This window comes from Manis pentadactyla, chromosome X (assembly GCF_030020395.1).
Source record: "Manis pentadactyla isolate mManPen7 chromosome X, mManPen7.hap1, whole genome shotgun sequence".
Lineage (NCBI taxonomy): Eukaryota > Metazoa > Chordata > Mammalia > Pholidota > Manidae > Manis > Manis pentadactyla.
Genome location: NC_080038.1, coordinates 35139734 through 35161607, shown reverse-complemented (window position 1 = coordinate 35161607; position 21874 = coordinate 35139734).

The window sequence follows — 21874 nt, the reverse complement described above, 5'->3', positions numbered from 1 at the left end:
TCCTAGAGATCCTTTTTTTTTTGTCTGTTCCTCAGCTTCATTGTGTTCCTGTTCTCTAATTTCTATCTCATTGACTGTCTCCTCTACTTGCAGAAATCTATTACTCATTTCCTCCATTGTATGTTTCATTTCAATTACTGTATTCTTAAGCTCTCATATCTCTTTGTTGAAGTCCTTGAGATCTTCAACACTTTTTTGCAGGTCAGTGAACATGTTTATGACTTTTACTTTCAAATATTTATTAAGAAGATTGGTAATCTCTGTTTCATTTAGCCCTCTTTCTGCTGTCTTATCCTGTAGTTTTGTTTGGAACATATTCCTCTGCCTCCTCATTTTGTCAGGGTTTCTGTGTTTCCTCCTTTGTATTAGATGTATCTGGTATGCTTCCTGGCCTAGAGAGTAATGGCTTTATGAAGAAGGCATTATGTGGTACCCAGAAACTCAGGACTCCTTCCTTTCCAGTGCCTGGTTCTCCTTTGCTGTGGAGTCCCAGTTGCTGTTGGTGGACAATGGGCGGGGTCGCCTTTCTGTCTATCTGCCAGCAGTAGTTTCCCTCAGTCTGCTCTGGTGGGCAGTTTGTCTCAGCCAGTCCTTCATGATCCGAACATTAGCTTCTGCTAGGATTGTTGTGGGCAGGGCTGCCCTCTGCCTGCCCTGCAGTAATGGTGGGGCTTCTGGGTTAGTGGGGGTGGGCAGGGTGATCACAGTACGAGTTGCACATTGGCAGGGTACACAGGCTTTTGGTAGTGGCATGTTGCCCAGATGCAGAGTGTGGGGGTGCTCAGCAGTGGTGGCAAGCCCCAGGTGGTGGGAGGGCATACAGGTGTGCAGCAACAGTGGCGAGTTACATGGTGGAAGGGCACGCGGGCTCATAGAGGCAGTGCCACGTGTGTGGTGGGAGGCTGCACCATTGGCAGAGGCACCAGGTTATGATGACGCAACACCCAGCTGCTGCAGCAAGTCACGCAGGTGCCCCCAGCAGCAGTGAGGCACACGGCACTGGGCTTGGCTGCCTGTGGGGATGAAGGAGCTCTTGGAGGTGACTTCTGCAGGTGCCTCCCCAGTTGGGCTGAAACAGGGACATGAAAACTGTGAGAGTCTCTCTGCCTACTAGGTAGCAAAGTCTGATCCTGCTTGTCTGAGTGAGGTGGCATGTTGGTGTGTGTGGGGAAGTGCCTTGGGGCTGAGCCAACAGTGAGGAGGATTGAATGTCTGGAGCTCCTCCTGAGAATGCCTCACCTATTGGGCTGAGGGAGTGCTCGGGAGGTATCATACACCCGTCCTTCCTCATGCAGAGATAGCTTTATCCAGCCTTTTCCCCTCTGACTCACCTCCCACTGCTGGCAAGTCTTCCAAACTGCTGCCTCTGTGTTGGGTCTCAGCAGGACCAGTGGAGTGTGTCTGTCCTCCACAGGCAGTGGCTTGTGTCTCAGCCTCCCAGAGTGTTCCAACTGTCCCTGCTGTCCAGTCCCTCTAACCACCAGAACCCAGTGCAATGTGAACTCATGTTCCTGGAGCAGATCTCCAGGGCCAGGTGTGCAGAGTACCTGGGGGCCTATCCCCTCCTTGCTCTGTTCCTCTTCCTCCCACCTGTGGCCTGGGATGGCAGAGGCTTCAACTCGATCATGGCTCTGCCACTTTACATTTTTCTACGTGGGCTCTTCTTCCCCAGGTGTAGGTGGTCTGTTCTGTGTTTTCAGGGTTAGTTGTATTTGCTGTAGTTCCTTCCTTGGTGTGTGTGGGAGGAGGTTTCTGTTTTGCCTTCCTACCCTACCATCATGAGAATCTGTCAGTTTGGCTTTTGTCTTTATGTTACCGAGTCCAAGCTTATGCCACTTGCCCCATGACATGTCAATAAGTCAAGAGACAAGTTGTTGGGACAAGGGGAGTGACTATTCAGAAAGTCAACAGACCAAGATGGCAGACTAATGCCCTAAAACACCATTTTAATGCAGGGTTGATTTCAAGCTTCTTTTATGTTAGGGAAGGGGGAGCAAAAGGGAGTTAAGGTCAGGAGGTGACAGTCAACCTCAGACATTTAAACATCAGCAAGGGTCTGAGGAGGGTTGTGAAACTCTTTGTCCTTAGTTAGTTGACTCCGGTCATTTTGTTGATGTGGTCTGGCCATGATGTTCCTATAAGTCCTTGATAATCCAGTCATCATTTTTGTACATGCCTCTTTATCTCCTTGGGGGAGGTGAATTTCTGGTAAGAAGCTGTTTGCATCAAACTTAAGCTGTGATCAAAATTCCTTTTGATGATTAACCAGCCTACATGCAGGGCTACAGGGCTGAGCAAAAGCTTTTTGACCCAAAGATTAAGGCAGCAAAGAAGACAGATAAAATATGAAGGCAGAGATATGAAGCTTTTTCACTCAGTTATGTTTATGCTTCTAGGATGGCTGCCTCCCCTCTAGGTATCACATCCATATTCCAGGAAGAAGGGCAAAGAACAAAGGGCAAAAAAGCAGAGACAAGCTAGGCTGTATCAGCTCCCCTTTAAAAAGCTTCCCTTGTGGGGGGAGGAGTCAAGATGGCAGCATGAGTAGGGCAGCGGAAATCTCCTCCCAAACCATATATATTTTTGAAAATACAACAAATACAACTATTCCTAAAAGAGAGACCAGAAGATACAGTACAACAGCCAGGCTACATCTACACCTGCGAGAACTCAGCACCTCACGAAGGGGGTAAGATACAAGCCGCAGCCCGGCAGGACCCAAGCACCACCCCCACCCCAGCTCCCTGGAGGGAGGAAAGGAGTAGGAGTGGGGAGGGAGTGGGAACCCAGGACTGCTAAATACCCAGGCCTAATCATCCGCACAGGGAGTGCAGAAACACAGTGTGTGATGTGCTGGATATTCGGGAAACGGAATGGTAAAATCTGCGAGTGGGTCCCCGCAACTGGTGCCACTGGGATAAAATAAAAGCGAGTGCTTTTAGAAAGTCTTAAAGGGACAGGGGCCTCACAGCTGGACAGAAGTGTCTGAGGACACTTAGCTCAGCAGCTGGGAATCCCGGGGAACTCTGGGCGCCCTAACCCCCTGGGAAGCAGCACAGATCTGAGGCCCCTCACAGCAATAAACAGCCTCCCGTCCATTCCTCCTCTGGCACAGCCCCGCCATAGCAGGGGAGCAGCCTGGGATAGGCCACACCCACAACAACCACCCAGAGCCTCCTTCGCAGCTTCCCAGGCCAGACTCAGAGGCCCCCGTCGGGTGCAGCTCCCCAGCACAAGGCTGCTAGGGGTTGCTGTTCTCACAGGAGAGGAAGGCGACCAGCAAGCAAGAAGGGACTTTGTTCTCCCAGCTGAGACACGTGCCAACTGCCCACGACTACCTCTATCACCATGAAAGGGCAGAAGAATTTGATCCAGACAAGATTAACCCAGACAACCACAGAGAGGGAGCCTGGGGAGATAGATTTAACCAATCTTCCTGAAAAAGAATTCAAAATAAAGGTCATAACCATGCTGATGGACTTGCAGAGAAATATGCAAGAGCTAATGGATAAAGTTGGGAGGGGGAATACAGAAATAAAACAATCTATGGAAGGACTTAAGAGCTGACTGGATGAGGTGCAAGAGGCCATTAATGGAATAGAAATCAGAGAACAGGAACACAGAGAAGCTGAGGTAGAGAAAGATAAACGGACCTCCAGGAATGAAAGAATATTAAGAGAAATGTGTGACCAATCGAAAAGGAACAATATCTACACTATGGATACCAGAAGAAGAAGAGAGATAAAAAGGAGAGAAAGTGTATATGAAGAAATAATTGCTGAAAACTTCCCCAAACTGGGGGAGGAAATAGTCGCTGAGACCATGGAAGCACACAGAAATCCCAACACAAGGAACCCAAGGAGGACAACGCCAAGACACATAATAATTAAAATGGCAAAGATCAAGGACAAGGAGAGAGTATCAAAGGCAGCTAGAGAGAGGAAAAAGGTCACCTACAAAGGAAAACCCATCAGGCTATCATCAGACTTCTCAACAGAAGCAATACAGGCCAGAAGAGAATGGCATGATTTATTTAATGCAATGAAACAGAAGGGCCTTGAACCAAGAACACTGTATCCAGAACGATTATCATTTAAATATGAAGGAGGGACTAAACAACTCCCAGAGAAACAAAAGTTGAGGGAATTTGCCTCCCACAAACCACTCTACAGGGTATTTTAGAGGGACTGCCCAAGATGGAAGCACTCCTAAGGCTAAATAGATGTTACCAGAGAAAATAAAATCACAGCAAAGAAAGCAGACCAACCAAATACTAACTAAACGCAAAAAATAAAATCAACTACTCACAAAAGCAGTCAAAGGAAACACAAAAGAGCACAGAATAAAACACCTTACATATAAAGAATGGAGGAGGAGGAATAAGAAAGGAGAGAAACAAAGAATCATCAGAATGTGTTTATAACAGCTCCATAAGCAAGTTAAGATAGATAGTTAGATCGCAAAGAAGCTAACCTTGAACCTTTCATAACCATGAATCTAAAGCCTGCAATGGCAATAAGTACATATCTTTCAATAATCACCCTAATGTAAATGGACTGAATGCACCAATCAAAAGACACAGAGTAATAGAATGGATAAAAAAGCAAGACCCATCTATATGCTGCTTACAAGAGACTCACCTCAAACCCAAAGACATACACAGACAAAAGTCAAGGGATGGAAAAAGATATTTCATGCAAACAACAAAGAGAAAAAAGCAGGTGTTGCAGTACTAGTATCAGACAAAATAGAGTTCAAAACAAAGAAAGTAACAAGAGATAAAGAAGGACATTACATAAGGATAAAGGGTCAGTCCAACAAGAGGATATAACCATTATAAATATATATGCACCCAATACAGGAGCGCCAACATATGTGAAACAAATACTAACAGAATCAAAGGAGGAAATAGAATGCAATGCATTTATTTTAGGAGACTTCAGCACACCACTCACTCCAAAGGACAGATCCACCAGACAGAAAATAAGTAAGGACACAGAGGCACTGAACAACACACTAGAACAGATGGACCTAATAGGTATCTATAGAACTCTACACCCAAAAGCAGCAGGATACACATTCTTCTCAAGTGCACATGGAACATTCTCCAGAATAGACCACATACTAGGCCACAAAAAGAGCCTCAGTAAATTCAAAAAGATTGAAATTCTACCAACCAACTTCTCAGACCACAAAGGTATAAAACTAGAAATAAATTGTACAAAGAAAGCAAAAAGGCTCACAAGCACATGGAGGCTTAACAACATGCTCCTAAATAATCAATGGATCAACGACCAAATCAAAATAGAGATCAAGCAATATATGGAGACAAATGACAGCAACAACACAAAGCCCCAACTTCTGTGGGATGCAGAAAAAGCAGTTCTAAGAGGAAAGCATATAGCAATCTGAGCATATTTAAAGAAGGAAGAACAATCCCAAATGAATAGTCTAAAGTCACAATTATTGAAATTGGAAAAAGAAGAACAAATGAGGCCTAAAATCATCAGAAGGAGGGACATAATAAAGATCAGAGAAGAAATAAATAAAATTGAGAAGAATAAAACAATTGAAAAAAATCAATGAAACCAAGAGCTGGTTTTTGAGAAAATAAACAAAATAGATAAGCCCCTAGCCAGACTAATTCTGAGAAAAAGAGAATCAACACACATCAACAGAATCAGGAATGAGAAAGGAAAAATCATGACGGACCCCAGAGAAATGCAAAGAATTATTAGAGAATACAATGAAAATCTATATGCTAACAAGCTGGAAAATCTAGAAGAAATGGACAACTTCCTAGAAAAATATAACCTTCCAAGACTGACCAAAGAAGAAACAGAAAATCTAAACAGACCAATCACCAGCAACGAAATTGAAGCGGTAATCAAAAAACTACCCAAGAGCAAAACCCCCAGGCCAGATGGATTTACCTCGGAATTTTATCAGACATACAGAGAAGACATAATACCCATTCTCCTTAAAGTTTTCCAAAAAATAGAAGAGAAGGGAATACTCCCAAACTCATTCTATGAAGCCAGCATCACCCTAATACCAAACCAGGCAAAGACCCAACCAAAAAAGAAAATTACTGACCAGAATCCCACATGAACATAGATGCAAAAATACTCAACAAAATATTAGCAAACCAAATTCAAAAATACATCAAGAAGATCATACACCATGACCAAGTGGGATTCATCTCAGGTATGCAAGAATGGTACAACATTCGAAAATCCATCAACATCATCCACCACATCAACAAAAAGGAGGACAAAAACCACATGATCATCTCCATAGATGCTGAAAAAGCATTCAACAAAATTCAACATCCTTTCATGATAAAAACTCTCAACAAAATGGGTACAGAGGGCAAGTACCTAAACATAAAGGACATATATGATAAACTGACAGCCAACATCATACTTAACAGCGAGAAGCTGAAAGTTTTTCCTCTAAGATCGGGAACAAGACAGGGATACCCACTCTCCCCACTGTTATTCAACATAGTACTGGAGGTCTTAGCCACAGCAATTAGACAAAACAAAGAAATACAAGGAATCCAGATTGGTAAAAAAGAAGTTAAACTGTCACTATTTGCAGATGACATGATATTGTACTTTAAAAAAAAACCTGAAGACTCCACTCCAAAACTACTAGAACTAATATCAGAATTCAGCAAAGTTGCAGAATACAAAATTAATACACAGAAAACTGTGGCTTTCCTATACACTAACAATGAACTAACAGAAAGAGAAATCCAGAAAACAATTCCATTTGGAAATTGTTTGATACACAACTGTATCAAAAAGAATAAAATACCTAGGAATAAACCTAACCAAGGAAGTGAAAGACCTATACACTGAAAACTATAAGACACTCTTAAGAGAAATTAAAGAGGACACCAACAAATGGAAATTCATCCCATGCTCTTGGCTAGGACAGTTAATATTGTCAAAATGGCCATCCTGCCTGAAGCAATCTACAAATTCAATGCAATCCCTATCAAAATATCAACAGCCTTTTTCAACGAACTGGAACAAACAGTTCTAAAGTTCATATGGAACCACAAAGGACCCGGAATAGCCAAAGCAATCCTGAGAAGGAAGAATAAAGTGGGGGGGATCTCACTCCCCAACTTCAAGCTCTACTACAAAGCCACAGTAATCAAGACAATTTGGTACTGGCACAAGAACAGACCCACAGACCAGTGGAACAGAATAGAGACTCCAGACATTAACCCAAACATATGTGGTCAATTAATATACGATAAAGGAGCCATGGACATACAATGGGGAAATGACAGCCTCTTCAACAGTTGGTGTTGGCAAAACTGGTCAGCTACATGTAAGAGAATGAAACTGGATCACTGTCTAACCCCATACACAAAAATAAATTCATAATTGGATCAAAGACCTGAATGTAAGTCATGAAACCATAAAACTCTTAGAAAAAAACATAGGCAAAAATCTCTTGGACATAAACATGAGTGACTTCTTCACGAACATATCTCCCAGGGCAAGGGAAACAAAAGCAAAAATGAACAAGTGGGACTTTATCAAGCTGAAAAACTTATGTACAGCAAAGGGCACCATCAATAGAACAAAAAGGCATCCTATAGTATGGGAGAATATATTCATAAATGACAGATCCAATAAAGGTTTGACATCTAAAATATATAAAGAGCTCAAGCACCTCAACAAACAAAAAGCAAATAATCCAATTAAAAAATGGGCAGAGGAGCTGAACAGACACTTCTCCAAAGAAGAAATTCAGATGGCCAACAGACACATGAAAAGATGCTCCACATCGCTAGTCATCGCAAATTAAAACCACAATGAGATATCACCTCACACCAGTAAGGATCGCCACCATCCAAAAGACAAACAACAACAAATGTTGGCGAGGCTGTGGAGAAAGGGGAACCCTCCTACACTGCTGGTGGGAATGTAAATTAGTTCAACCATTGTGGAAAGCAGTATGGAGGTTCCTCAAAAAGCTCAAAATAGAAATCCCATTTGACCCAGGAATTCCACTTCTAGGAATTTACCCTAAGAGTGCAGCAGCCCAGTTTGAAAAAGACAAATGCACCCCTATGTCTATCGCAGCACTATTTACAATAGCCAAGAAATGGAAGCAACCTAAGTGTCCATCAGTAGATGAATGGATAAAGAAGATGTGGTACATATACACAATGGAATATTATTCAGCCATAAGAAGAAAACAAATCCTACCATTTGCAACAACATGGATGGAGCTAGAGGGTATTATGCTCAGTGAAATAAGTCAGGCGGAGAAAGACAAGTACCAAATGATTTCACTCATATGTGGAGTATAGGAACAAAGCAAAAACTGAAGGAACAAAACAGCAGCAGAAACACAGAACCCAAGAATGAACTAACAGTTACCAAAGGGAAAGGGACTTCAGAGGATGGGTGGGAAGGGAGGAATAAGGGGGGTGGAGGGGAAAGAAACGGGGCATTATAATTAGCATTTATAATGTCTGGGGAGGCACTGGGAGGGCTGTGCAACACAGAGAAGCCAAGTAGTGATTCTACAGCATCTTACTATGCAGATGGACAGTGACTGTAATGGGGTTTTGGGGGGGACTTGCTGAAGGGGGTAGTGTAGTAAACATAATGTTCCTCATGTAATTGTATATTAATAATACCAAAAAAAAGCTTCCCTTGTACACCTGAACCTAATAGAATATTACATGTCAATTAAGCCAGTTTAAAAAATAATCGAGTTTAAAAAAGTGGAACCATCCCTAACATGTTTAAATCATAATTAAAATCCATTTATGTTAAAATAGAAAGAGCTAAAATTTGGAGAAAATTTTATAAAAGTGAGATCATGTTGTGCTTAATTATAGAAGTTTTCATTTACAGATAAATAAAGTGGTATATCAACCCCCTGGCACTATTTCCAAAATGTTCTTGCTCTCAGGTTATTTACTGTAAAGTGTCTACATTATAAAATGAAATGTGTGTAACTGTCTCACAAACTGTGCTTGGCCCTGTGTATCTTGGCTGTGTGTTGAAAATTGAGAAGAGCAAAGGCACTGTTTTCACCAATATGAAGTCATCTGTGGGTACAATTTGGTCTTACCTATTTATTGTCAGATTTTAAATTATGTCATAAACACTTGCAAAAAATTTGTATGTATAGGTCTGCCTAGATGTATGTCCATGAAAATTGGGTACTAGAGTTCTAAACAGTCCAGTTTTTTTCTTGTAAACACGGATCTGTGTAGTGCATACCCTCTCTATGAACATTACTAGCAGGCAAATACAAACTTTACATATTTTGGTGCTCCTTTGAGTTTTTTTTTAAAAGCTTTCCTGAACAGTCCAAACAGCAATTTTGCTTACTTTTCAATGTCCAAGACTGTCACAGGCTTCCCCTAACAAAGAAATCTGGAAAGATGATATTTTTATGTGGGCACATAGTCACACTGAAAAAAAAAAACAGAGCCACATAAAGAAGGAGGATTTGTGAAGAAAATCCTTTGGAGAGGGTTATTGCCACGCTATCCTCTCCCCACTTAGAGGGAGGGAGTGGATCTGGTGTCTAACCCAGGCAGCATGAGATGGGTAAGGGAAAAGGGCAAACTAGACATCACATGGGCAACTAAGTATCTGCCACAGTTGCCATAGGATTAATATAGACGATGTTTATACAGTCCCTAACACATGTCTGGCACAGTGATCACCCAATAAAACTAAGCCTCTTAAAAAAAAACAATTCCACCCCAGTTATCTGGCCCATTAAATAGAAAAAAAAAATGAAAAAGATAACCAAACAGCTGATTTCAGTAGCACTAAATATAAGAAACACTGTTGATTGTTCTTTAATGCTTAAGATATTGTTTTTTCTAGTTTGAGATTGTGCATTGAGAGTATACCTTCGTCTGTGAAGAAAATCTAATCCATAAAATGTACATTCAACTCATTACGTGAGAGGAAACATATTGCATGTAGCTTAGCTTTGCTGTAGTATACTTACAGCTTTCTTTTAATTCAATCTGGTGAAGGGAATTCCCTCCATCTTTCCATTCTTTTTGGCCATCTATTTTGGCCACTCTATTTCTAGTTCCTCATTTATCTTTTCCTGCACTAGTGCCACATATTCTCTCTCCTCTGACTGGTATCTTTTTGGCTACATCATCTAATAAATGAGTATTAAGAATTTTATAACACAATACAGTACTATAATGTGTGCCATTTTGGTTAGAATGCTTTCGGTTGTAAAGAGAGACTACTTGGCTAAAATTGGCTTAAAAACAATGGCATTTATTAATTCATACAACATATTTGGAAGTAGGTGGTTCCAGAGTTATCTAATTCAGTGGAATTGGGTGTTTTCCTTACTGTTTCCCTATCTTTAATATGCTGGGTTTTATCTTCACATTTGTGCCTCATGATCACAAGATGGCTGCAGCTGGTTCAGGCTCTGTATCCTCACAAAACAACATTGTGTGGGGGAGCAAAAAACGGGAGAATGTTTCCTGTCTTGTGTTCCTTTCTAAGAGTGAATAAACTTTCACCAAATTCCCCCCAGCAGGCTTCCCCTTAGATTTCATTGACAACGTTTGGATCATATGCCCGTGCTTAAAACCCATCACAGACAAAAAGAATGAAATCACCCTCATTGTTTTGAAGTGGGAGGAAATACTTTCCCTGAGTACATAGCCATAGAAGGTGATTCTAAAAAGATAAATGTATTTGGGTAGTAACCAACAGTGTCTGCTACATTTGGTAATTCTGAAATACTACAAATACAAAACAGTGCTAGAAAAGCTTAAAAAGAGGTAAAGATGGGGGAAAATCCCTTGGCTGTTTTTCCTGATTCATAGAATAATTTCCAGCTTTGACATGGAAAACCTTACCTGTGGTTTCAAGTTCATTGAAATTGTACATTCCAAATATTAAACAGACCAAACAGTGTTATGGAGGAATAAATTCTACCCTGGATTGATGACATTTTTAGTCTCACTACCCAAAATGCTGCATGATCCACACCAGCTATGCAGAACTTCCTTGTTTGTTAATGCTTCTTGTCCCTCCCTATCTACTCTTCCTTAGACTGGAGGGCTTTTGTACAAAGGAAGAAGGAAACCAATATCCTTTAAAAGCCTTGTGCTAGATATTTCATATGGCTATTTTATTTGATTTCATAAGAACCATCAGAAGCATGGACAGTGACTATAATGGGGTATGTGGTGGGGACTTGATAATAGGGGGGAATGTAGTAATCACAATATTGCTCATGCGAAACCTGAGCATAAGATTGTATATCAATGAGACCTTAATAAAAAAAGAAAAAGAAAAAGAACCATCAGAAGTAGATATCATCACCCAAAAGTCCGAGGAGATGAAATAACCAAACTCCAAACAAGTGGTAGATTTGCCATTCAAACCCAAGTCCATCTCTTCCAAAGTTCACATCCCAGAACAGTGTAGAAGTGTCCTGGACTCTTTTTTCTCTGCTTTGGTATATTTCCACCTCAGCCTTCCCTTGATGTAGGAAAAGAGAGCAAATCTGGAGTCAGAATTCCTGACCTGGGGTCCCACTGTCCTCATACAGTACCTGTGTGACCTCAGGCAGGGCATGTCACCTCACCAAATCTACTACTTGATTTGGAGATCGTTTATCTCACCTCTTTGGACTTTGGATGATAATATCTACTTCTGATGGTCCTTGTGAAAATCAAATAAAATAGCCATGTGAAATGCCTAGCACAAGGCTTTAAAAGTATATATGCTCTCACTTGTAACACGAGAGTAATGAAAACATCTATCTCATAGGTTAACTGTGAAAATTAAGCAAGGTAATAGATCTGAATTCTCTTTTAAACTCCAAGCACTATGTAAATGTAGGAAGTCATTATTGTGAATGAACTTATTATTTACCTACATAACAAGATATTCAAATGGGACCTTCCTGACTGTTTTATGCCAATATGAGAGGCATCATATTCCAAAATGAGTGTGAACAGGGGCACAGAAGTAGACTTTACAAAACACATGCTCTAAGATTCTCAAATGCCCTCAACAGCTGTGATTATAAAGACATCAAGACAGGGGAAAGGGGACGAAGATTTGTAGAGAGGATTCTCTGGTTAAGGCTGTGGCCGTGCTCTGAGTACCCCTCCTCCTGCCCCCTAACCTCCAGCCTCATGAGGGTGGGTACTAAGGGGACCCCTGCCAGAGGCTGCTGTGTGTTCCCTGTGGTGGGGGAGGCAAGACTGGAACTTGAGTTAAGACAGCCTGTGGAGTGGGAAAGAAGGGCTGTACTGGAATCAGACAGCATTCCCACGTGTGGGAGCCATGGGGGAAGTGAGTCAGACTGGAACCTTCTTTTGTTAACCTTTTTGGAAATAAAATATATATAATAAATATGCACAAATAGCAATTTAAAGCTTGATGAATTTTCACAAATTGAACATCCCAATGAAACCAGAACATTAATTGCCAGTATTCCATGAGGCCCCTGAACCCCCTTTCAGTCACTACTGCCCACTAAGGAGAACCACTATCCTGACCTCTGAGAGCATAGATTATTAGTTTTGTCTCTTTTTGTTCTTTATAGAAATGGAATCATTCAGTATGTACCCTTTAGTGCCTGGCTTCATTTGCTCAACATTATGTTTATGAGATTCATCATAGTGTTGTATGTGGTTGGAGATACTTTCATTTCACTGCTATACAGCATCCCATTGTGTAAATATTTCACAATCTATTTATCCATTCTACAATTGATAGGCATTTTGGTAGTTTCCAGATTGGGACTATTATGAATAGCTATGGACATTGTAACACACATCCTTTGGTAAATATATGTACAGGTTTCTCTTGTGGATATACCTAGGAGTGGGGTTTCAGGGTTGCAGAGGTGTTATTTCTCAAATCTGGAGCAGTTTGAAGTCTTGTCCAAGAAGACTTCTTGGAGAGAGTGTGGATTCAACAGTGAGGGTTCGCAACAGCAGAGCACCCCAACCCCTACCCTCTCACCTCAATCCCAGAACCAGGGACTAAAAGAAGAGTCACAGTTGGAGGAACAGTGTATGGTCCACATCATAAGAGCTGTGCTCAGAGGGAGCCAGCAAAGCAGCCTCCCACAAGCTCCATGAAGGAAGCCGTGTGCTGAGAAACATGGCCAGCCTACAGAAACTTCCGAATCTAGCATAGCATTGGTCCTGTCTCAAGACAGTCTTATAAAGGGCTGCTACTGAACAGGCTAGTAGTTGGGCTCCAGTTCTAGACACCTGGTTTTCATCTGAACAATTCCATTCCATGGCTGTGTAACCTTGGGAACATCATTTTCTCTCATTAGGCTCACTTTTCTCCTCTTTTTGATGTGTTCCTTTCTGCTCTGAACTTCTAAGAATTGCCTGTGTTCTAAGCTCCTTGAGAACAGGGACCACATCTTTTCTTTCTTCTGTATTCCTAAAGAGCACCTAAAGCTCCACACACCTGTGGGCACATAGGACACTGGACAACAAATGTCTTGCAATTTCATTTTCTAAAGAAAAATCTGTTTTTATGGGTCTGGTGATGCACATAATGAAGATTAAATTGGTGCATTCAAATTAACATGGTGTTTGTGCCTGTCCGGATACAGGTATTACATTGCACACCAGTTCTGTGGAAAAATCCATTTCCATTCTTGTCACACAACTGATCTTCTCTAAAGGAACAGAGCAAAGACTGTCTGTAATTGTAAATTTATTGACTCACTATTTTAACCAAGGACATTGGGTAATTAGAAGATTCCAACATAGACCCAAAGAATTCTTCTCTTCATCTGGGAACATGTTTTATCACTTGCTACTGCCTTGTTCCTAATGCTTAGCATTTAAAGGTTATATTAAAAAAAAAGACTCCAGACATTATGCAGTCACTGTCTGGAACAGTATTATATTTCAACAGGATATTATCACTCAGGCAAAGAGAAATCATTTTTACTGGGAAGGAAATTACTCCATTGTGCAGTATTATTCAAGCAATTAGAAATCACATTGTGTAGCAAATTATCAGATATTTCACTTGAGTTTGTTATACCGTTCATATTAAAAATGTGGGGCTGCAGAGAGAAAAAGCTTTTTCAATAGAACGTGGACACTCTAAAGTTGGGCAGGTGAGCCATGATGTAATTTTCTTCCCCAGGAAGAAATTCTTTTGGAGTTCCCCTGAAGTTCCCTGTCTTACTTCACTTCTTAGCAGCATTGGTTCCTTGAATTTATTCCTTTTAGCCAAGGAAAACTTAGCTGGGCCCCCTAGGGCTTTATAGGGAACTGACAATTTAAAAATTGGTGTTGTTCCAAAAGTTTGCTGGAAAATCTGTCTTAGAATTCAGAACAAATTTTCCTCAGTTTGCTATGAATGACGTTGGTTCTCAAACAGGCCACTGGGGCCCATGTCATCCATAATGAAGTGGGCTCTAGTATTAATGATGATCAGGCAATGAGATATTGGGTCAAGAGTTATTTCCTGGTAAAAATCCGCACTATGTTCCAACTTGGGAGAACAGAAATGCAGCTTGCCTGCTCTCCTCCCTACTCCAATCTGCAGTCAGCAGTGGGGGTTCCTACAATGTGGGGGACTGGAGTGTACAGGGCAGGAAAAGGAGTTGGAAGATGTCCAGAAGTCTGTGAGCATAGGCAGGGGCTTCCCAGCAGCAACAGAAAGAAGAAGGGAAAGGGAGTGGGGGCGGGCCCAGCACTGATGCAGCAGCAGAGATGGGAGTATTTATAGCTTCAGCTGCAATTGAGAGGAAAGTCCCTGGACACAGGGGTGATTTTGCTCCTGGGACATTGGCAACTTGGGTGATCAAAACTGAGGGACTGCCCCAGGCAGTACACAAGTCAGTGGTTTAACTTTATACTCAAGACCCCTGAAACCTAACCTCTCTTTCTGCTTTCTAAAAATCATTATGGAATATCTGATATACCAAAGGTATACAAAACAATACATAACAAACACCCAGCTTAAGGTATAAAACATTTCAGATCAAGTTGGAGCTCTCTGAGTACCCCTTCCCACTCTCATTCCTCTACTCCCAAGACAACCATAAATTCTATGTTATCATTTCCATGTGTATTTTCATATTCTTATTATATACAAATCACATATATATACATATTATAAATCCTATGTAAGTTGTATCCTATTAAAATCATTAGGGATATATATATTTAAACTAAATAACTTATATTTTTGAAGATTTTAACATTTTATAAATGGCAGCACACTATGTATCCCTTTGCAATGTGTTTTTCCCCTCCAACATTATGTTTTAAAAATTAGTCCATGTTGATAGTGTGGCTCTGGGTCATTTGCTTTAACTGTTGTGGAGTACTCCATCTTAAGAATATACGTACCTTTTTTCTACCAGGCAAACTCAGTGCCCAGCCATGCACTCACTCCTCTTTCCTGCCTCCCACAGGATGTTGGATTCTTAATTCACAACCAGAGCAATACCTCTTTCAAAGGGCCAAATTGTCCAGGTCCCTTGTCCAAGCCCCTCTTCCTAGGCCTTGGGAGAAGAAGCTTTGTTGGAAATGGAGGGCTGCCTCATGAGTATGAATTCAGTACACTATCTGACCTTGAGAAAGAGTTCTTGCTGTGGGATGAGGACTGAAGAACTGCCTCCACCCCTTATGGCAGGATGACTCATGTACCTGGAATGCCCTACCTCTTTCCTCTGGATGGAATCCAAGTCATGCTGTCAAAATGTAGTTAGTTCACTCTTTGAAAGGGAAAGGAATCCTCAGCATTTAGAATAACAGAATCTTACAATGCAAAAACTAAGAGTTAACTTATCCCTCCCTCCTTCCCCAACACCTCAGTATGGGAAAAGAGATATTTGGGCATCAGCCAAGCCAACCATCTGAGTAAGTTTTAAGACAGCAGTTACTTGAAGTCTTTCTAGAAGGGGTGGGGGGATGGGGAGGTGAAGACTTGACAAGAAGAAGAAGCAGAGCATTAGAATGGCTGAATATCACTCGTGGTGATTAATCAGTGGCATTTAGAGCCATCTCCTCTCTCAGCTCAGCAAAACAAGGCAGGAACCTCCTGGCAAAAGGCTCTATCCCAGGATTTCTGGCACTTGGTTTTCTGGCTTGTGTCAACATTCCTTGAGATTTGTCTGGACAGTCAAGTGCTGGCGCCTGCCACATTGTTCTTAGCAGGATCTCTGAAGTAGGAAAGGGCCTCCTCGAATTCTAATCAATGGCTTTGATGGCATGGAGACTGCTAATTCACCCCAGCTGGCTGCTTTCCCCATGACCCCTCTATCCTACAGGCAGAACCTGAAGAGGAAGCCCAGATGGTTAGAGCTGACATAAACTCGAGAGAAGTTCCAGCTCAACACCTGATTTACCAAGTTATTAATTTAATAAATAGGTGCCAAGTGCCCTGGGTGTGCCAACCTCTGCTCTGGGAATATAGTGATGACCAAACCCAGACATAGCCTCTGCCCTCTTGAAGATCACCTTATAGAGGGTGGAGAGAGGGTGACCAATATTAATCAAGCAATCACACAAATGTAAACTATACCATGCTATGAGCCAGATTTAGGGAGGTGAGAGAGGGCTTCCTTGAAGAGGTAATTCTTGGGTTGAGATGTGAAACATGAGTGGGTGTTAAAGCAAAGAGGGGAGAAAGAGCTTTGTGGGGGGAGGGAACAGCTGGCAGTAAGATGGCACATAGCAACTAAAGGGGGCCAGTGGCCATTTATAGCAAATAGAGCAGAGAGGGGGAGATAAAGCAGGGGAGCAGCAGTCATACCACATGGAGCCTTGAAGCCAATGTCAAATATTCTGGTCTTTATCCTACCAGCAATGGGAAGCCATTAGGGGCTTCACTTGGGGCGTGGACATGATTGAAACAGATTTTTTTGAAAGATCATTTTGACTGGGAAATGGAGAACCAACCAGAGAGGGGCTAGTTGGGAGGTTATTTTAGGTGAAGGATATTGGTGGTTTGGGCTAGGGTGGTGCTGCTGGTAGTGGTAAAGAGAAGAGGCCAGATTTGAGATCTGTTCAGGAGGCTGAATCAATATAAGGTGGTGATTGAATACAGGGGCGACAGGGAGATGGGTGTCAAGGAGACTTCTCAGGTTTCTTCAGTGGGTGGTTCTGCTGAATGAGATGAAGACCACTGAAAGAGGACCAGGTTTGTGACAGAGGAATGTAGATCAGGTGACTTTGTGATATCCAAGAGTAGGTATCTAGCAGACCAGGCCTGTACATGGGGCTGGGATGGAGAGGAGAGGTGTGAACTGGAGATCTATATATCCTGAGTCATCTGCAAAAAGGCAGTGATTCACACAGAACCCACGAATGGACTAACAGTTACCAAAGGGAAAGGGACTGGGGAGGATGGGTGGGAAGGGAGGGATAAGGGCGGGAAAAAGAAAGGGGACATTACAATTAGTATGTATAATGTGGAGGGTGGTACGGGGCGGGCTCTGCAACACAGAGAAGACAAGTAGTGATTTTACAGCATCTTACTACGCTGATGGACAGTGACTGTGAAGGGGTATGTGGGGGGGACTTGGTGAAGGGGGGAGCCTAGTAAACATAATGTTCTTCATGTAATTGTAGATTAATGATACCAAAATAAAAAATAAAAAAGGCAGTGATTCAGTTCACAGATGGCACAACCAAATTAGGATGATTCAATGAGGATTCATAAAAGGACTATATTAGGTTTCTGCTGCATAACAAACAGTACCATAACTCCAGTGGCTTAATTTCTTCCTCACAGGTCTGTGCACTGGTTGTAGTTCAGCTGATTTCAGCTGGGCTCAGCTGGGCCAGGCTGATTCCAGACTTCAAGTCCTATTCATGCTTGCTCCATAAGCCTGGACACCTCAGGGAATGGTGCCATACCAAAGACTCAGAGTTGGCCTCTGCTGCTGGCTGGTCAGGCATCCAGTAGTGGGCCTGAGTAGCATGTGTTATGGATGTCATGACACTGAGTTCACAAGATCCTTGAGGAAGCACCAGGGTGTTGGAGGAAGATGCTAGGTGACATTCCGAGACAGGTCGTCCCATCCACCTAATTATTGAGAGCCTCCTCTGTAGTAGATGCCCTCTGGTGGGCATTTACATGGACATGAAACTTTCATATTTTGGGCTGAGTCACAGAGGTCCATCCACATACTTGCCCTCCAGACACACTTGTCACTGATTTTACAATCTTCTTCTTTCCAAGTCCCTGACCAATTGGAAAACTTAACTGTTACTGCCTACAAGACAGCGTGGATCCGGTCATCTGGCCATCTCAGTCCCAACAAAGTAAACAACCAAATGCTTTGCATCCTGGGAGGATTTTCCTTCATCAGCATTTTCAGGGCCACTCCCAAAGGGGGCTGTAGGGCAGCAGTCATCCACTTTTGGCTGGTAGCAGCATAACATGCAGACCTTTTTGGTAAGGTCTCCATCCTTCTCTGATAACAGGTCATAAGGAATGGAGGCCATGAGGTCACATGTTTAACTGAATGAGAGGCAGAGTAGCAGTAAGAGCAGGTTCCATGGAGTCTGAGCCAACTGGTTGTGCAGTTTTCTCTTGCTTTCCTGACGGGCTTGGGCCTGGTCTCATATTTTCACTTCTGTTTTATAATGGAAAACTGCCATGCATGTCCAAGTTTATGGTTTGGTAGATCAGATAATGCCCAGCTCATAATGGGCATTTAAAACAAAACATTAAGAGTAGATGTTTTCTTTTTTAAGAGTAGATGTTTTCTGTTGAAAGCTATTATATGATCTACAAAAATGGGCATGTGATTTTTTTCTTTTGTTCTATTAATATCATGTATCATAGCAATAAGTTCCTGCACACAGAACCACCCTTGCACTCTTACTATAAATCCCATTTGGTGGCAGTAATTTATTCTTTTAATATGATGCTGAATTTTGTTTGCCAGTATTTTATTTCAGATTTTTACATTGCTATTCATGGGTGAGATTGGTCTGTGGCTGTATTTTGTGTGTTATTTTTGCTAGGTTTGATTTCACTGTTATCTTGCCTTAATAGAATTGTATATCCTTCTTTGCCTATGGTCTGGAACTGGATAATCTGGTCCTTAGAGATTTTCTAGAATTCACTTTTGAAACTATGTGGACCTGCTGTTTTTGAGATTTTGCCATCACCTACCAGTTTTGCCGAGTCTCTTTGGGTCAGCTCATCCCTTGGTCAGGAAAAATTTCTTTAATAGATCAAACTACTGGCAGACAGGTCCATTCAGTGTTTCTCAGAATGTGGCCCGGAACGACCTGTTAAAAGACCTTGACCTTTTTTTAAAAATTTTGGTATCATTAATGTAAAATCACATGAGCAACATAGTGGTTAATAGACTCCCCCCATTATCAAGTCCCCACCACATACCCCATTACAGTCACTGCCCATCAGCGTACTAAGATGCTATAGAGTCACTACTGGTCTTCTCTGTGCTATACTGCCTTCCCTGTGCCCCGCCCTACATTATGTGTGCTAATTGTAATGCCCCTTATTCCCCTTCTCCCTGCCTTCCCACCCTCCCTCCCCAGTCTCTTTCCCTTTGGTAACTGTTAGTCCATTCTTGGGTTCTGTGAGTCTGCTCCTGTTTTGTTCCTTCAGTTTTTGCTTTGTTCTTATGCTCCACAGATGAGTGAAATCATTTGGTATTTGTCTTTCCCCGCCTGGCTTATTTCACTGAGCATAACACCCTCTAGCTCCATCCATGTTGTTGCAAATGGTAGGATTTGTTTTCTTCTTATGGATGAATAATATTATATTCTATTGTGTATATGTACCACATCTTCTTTATCCATTCATCTACTGATGGACACTTAGGTTGTTTCCGTTTCTTGGCTATTATAAATAGTGCTGTGATACACATAGGGGTGCATATGTCTTTTTCAAACTAGGCTGCTGCATTCGTAGGGTAAATTCCTAGGAGTGGGATTCCTGGGTCAAATGGTATTTCTATTTTGAGTTTTTTGAGGAACCTCCATACTGCTTTCCACAATGGTTGAACTAATTTGCATTCCCACCAGCAGTGTAGGAGGGTTCCCCTTTCTCCACAGCCTCGCCAACATTTGTTGTTGTTTGTCTTTTGGATGGCAGCCATCCTTATTGGTGTGAGGTGATACCTCATTGTAGTTTTAATTTGCATTTCTCTGATAATTAGCGATGTGGAGCATCTTTTCATGTGTCTGTTGGCCATCTGTATTTCTGTTTTGGAGAACTGTCTGTTCAGTTCCTCTGCCCATTTTTTAATTGGGTTATTTGTTTTTTGTTTGTTGAGGCATGTGAGCTCTTTATATATTCTGGACGTCAAGCCTTTATCAGATCTGTCATTTTCAAATATATTCTCCCATACTGTAAGGTTCCTTTTTGTTCTATTGATGGTGTCTTTTGCTGTACAGAAGCTTTTCAGCTTAATATAGTCCCACTTGTTCATTTTTGCTGTTGTTTTCCTTGCCCGGGGAGATATGTTCAAGAAGAGGTCACTCATGTTTATGTCTAAGAGGTTTTTGCCTATGTTTTTTTCCAAGAGTTTAATGGTTTCATGACTTACATTCAGGTCTTTGATCCATTTTGAGTTTACTTTTGTGGATGGGGTTAGACAATAATCCAGTAAAGACCTTGACCTTTTGAATTGGAATTTCTTAAGGTAGGGGCTGAGTTTGCATTTTGAATGAACTCCCTGGGTAAATTCTACTTGAACACCCTAGGGCTTGAATTCCCTACATGAGCAAGAAGCTTTCGGTTTCTCCATGTTAAGTTAAAGACTATTCTGTCTTCAGGCCTCCCCACTTCTGGATGGAAGCCTGTGAGCCAGGCAAAGGCAGAGCACTTGTTTCCTTCCCTTACCCCTGTATCTATGGATGGCCTCAAGGATTATGTGCCCAGCAGTTCCCTTCTCCTTTCCAAGGAGCATCTTCTGAGGTCCTGTTTGCCCCCAAATTACCAATGGTGCCTAGTTGGTTGGAAAAGCTTCATAACTGTGGCCAGAACTTCACTGCCCAGAAAGTCAGTGATAGGTAGAGTGATTCACCATCCAATTTGCCCATGACTTTCCTGTTTTAGCACTGAAAGCCCCATGTCCTGGGAAACTCCTGAGACCCAGGCTAACTAGGATGGTTGGTCAGAACTGGTATTATCATGTAGCCCATCAACATTTCACCACACTTAGCTATCCACAGGTTATTTCTGGGAAATCTGGCTGGATGAATTAGAAAGAATATCCTTCCCACCACTATTCCCACCACCCTAAACTACACTTAACTCCCTAAATTCTGGATCCCACTCAGAGTTCATATTCAGGTATTTGGGGAACTCACTGGAAGCTTGTGCTGCCAATGTTTCTGGGCCTGTTTCCTCAGGTACCAGATTTAAGAAAGATTGTGTTGAGTCTTTTCTAAGTTATCTCCCAGCTTGGATTTTCTGTTCTTCATTTCCTCCTCTCTCTAAAGTCCTCCCTCCATTGTAACAAGGGCATTTAGCTCAGTGGGGATGTGGGTGGACTCCAGCTAAACACATTTCTTTTTCTAAGGGTAAAAGTAGTTTCCATGACCATTGTTTAAAATTATTTATGTATGCTACGGAGGAAAATCACTTAGAACAACACAAGCAAAGTGTTGTGAATTGTGGGGAGAATGGAAAGTGGGTGTGTTCAGTGAGGATGCTAAAAGATCTGCAGACTTTGGTCAACCCATGGAAAAAGAAGAAGGGACTATTGCACAAGAATTTCTTTTTTTTTTTAAAGAAGAATTTCATTTGAAAAGCCCATATCCAAAATTTAGAGTGCAAATAGATGCTAAGACAGGAAAGGGTTTTAATTTTATTCTGGCCTTGGAGTGGAAACCCACATGTGGACT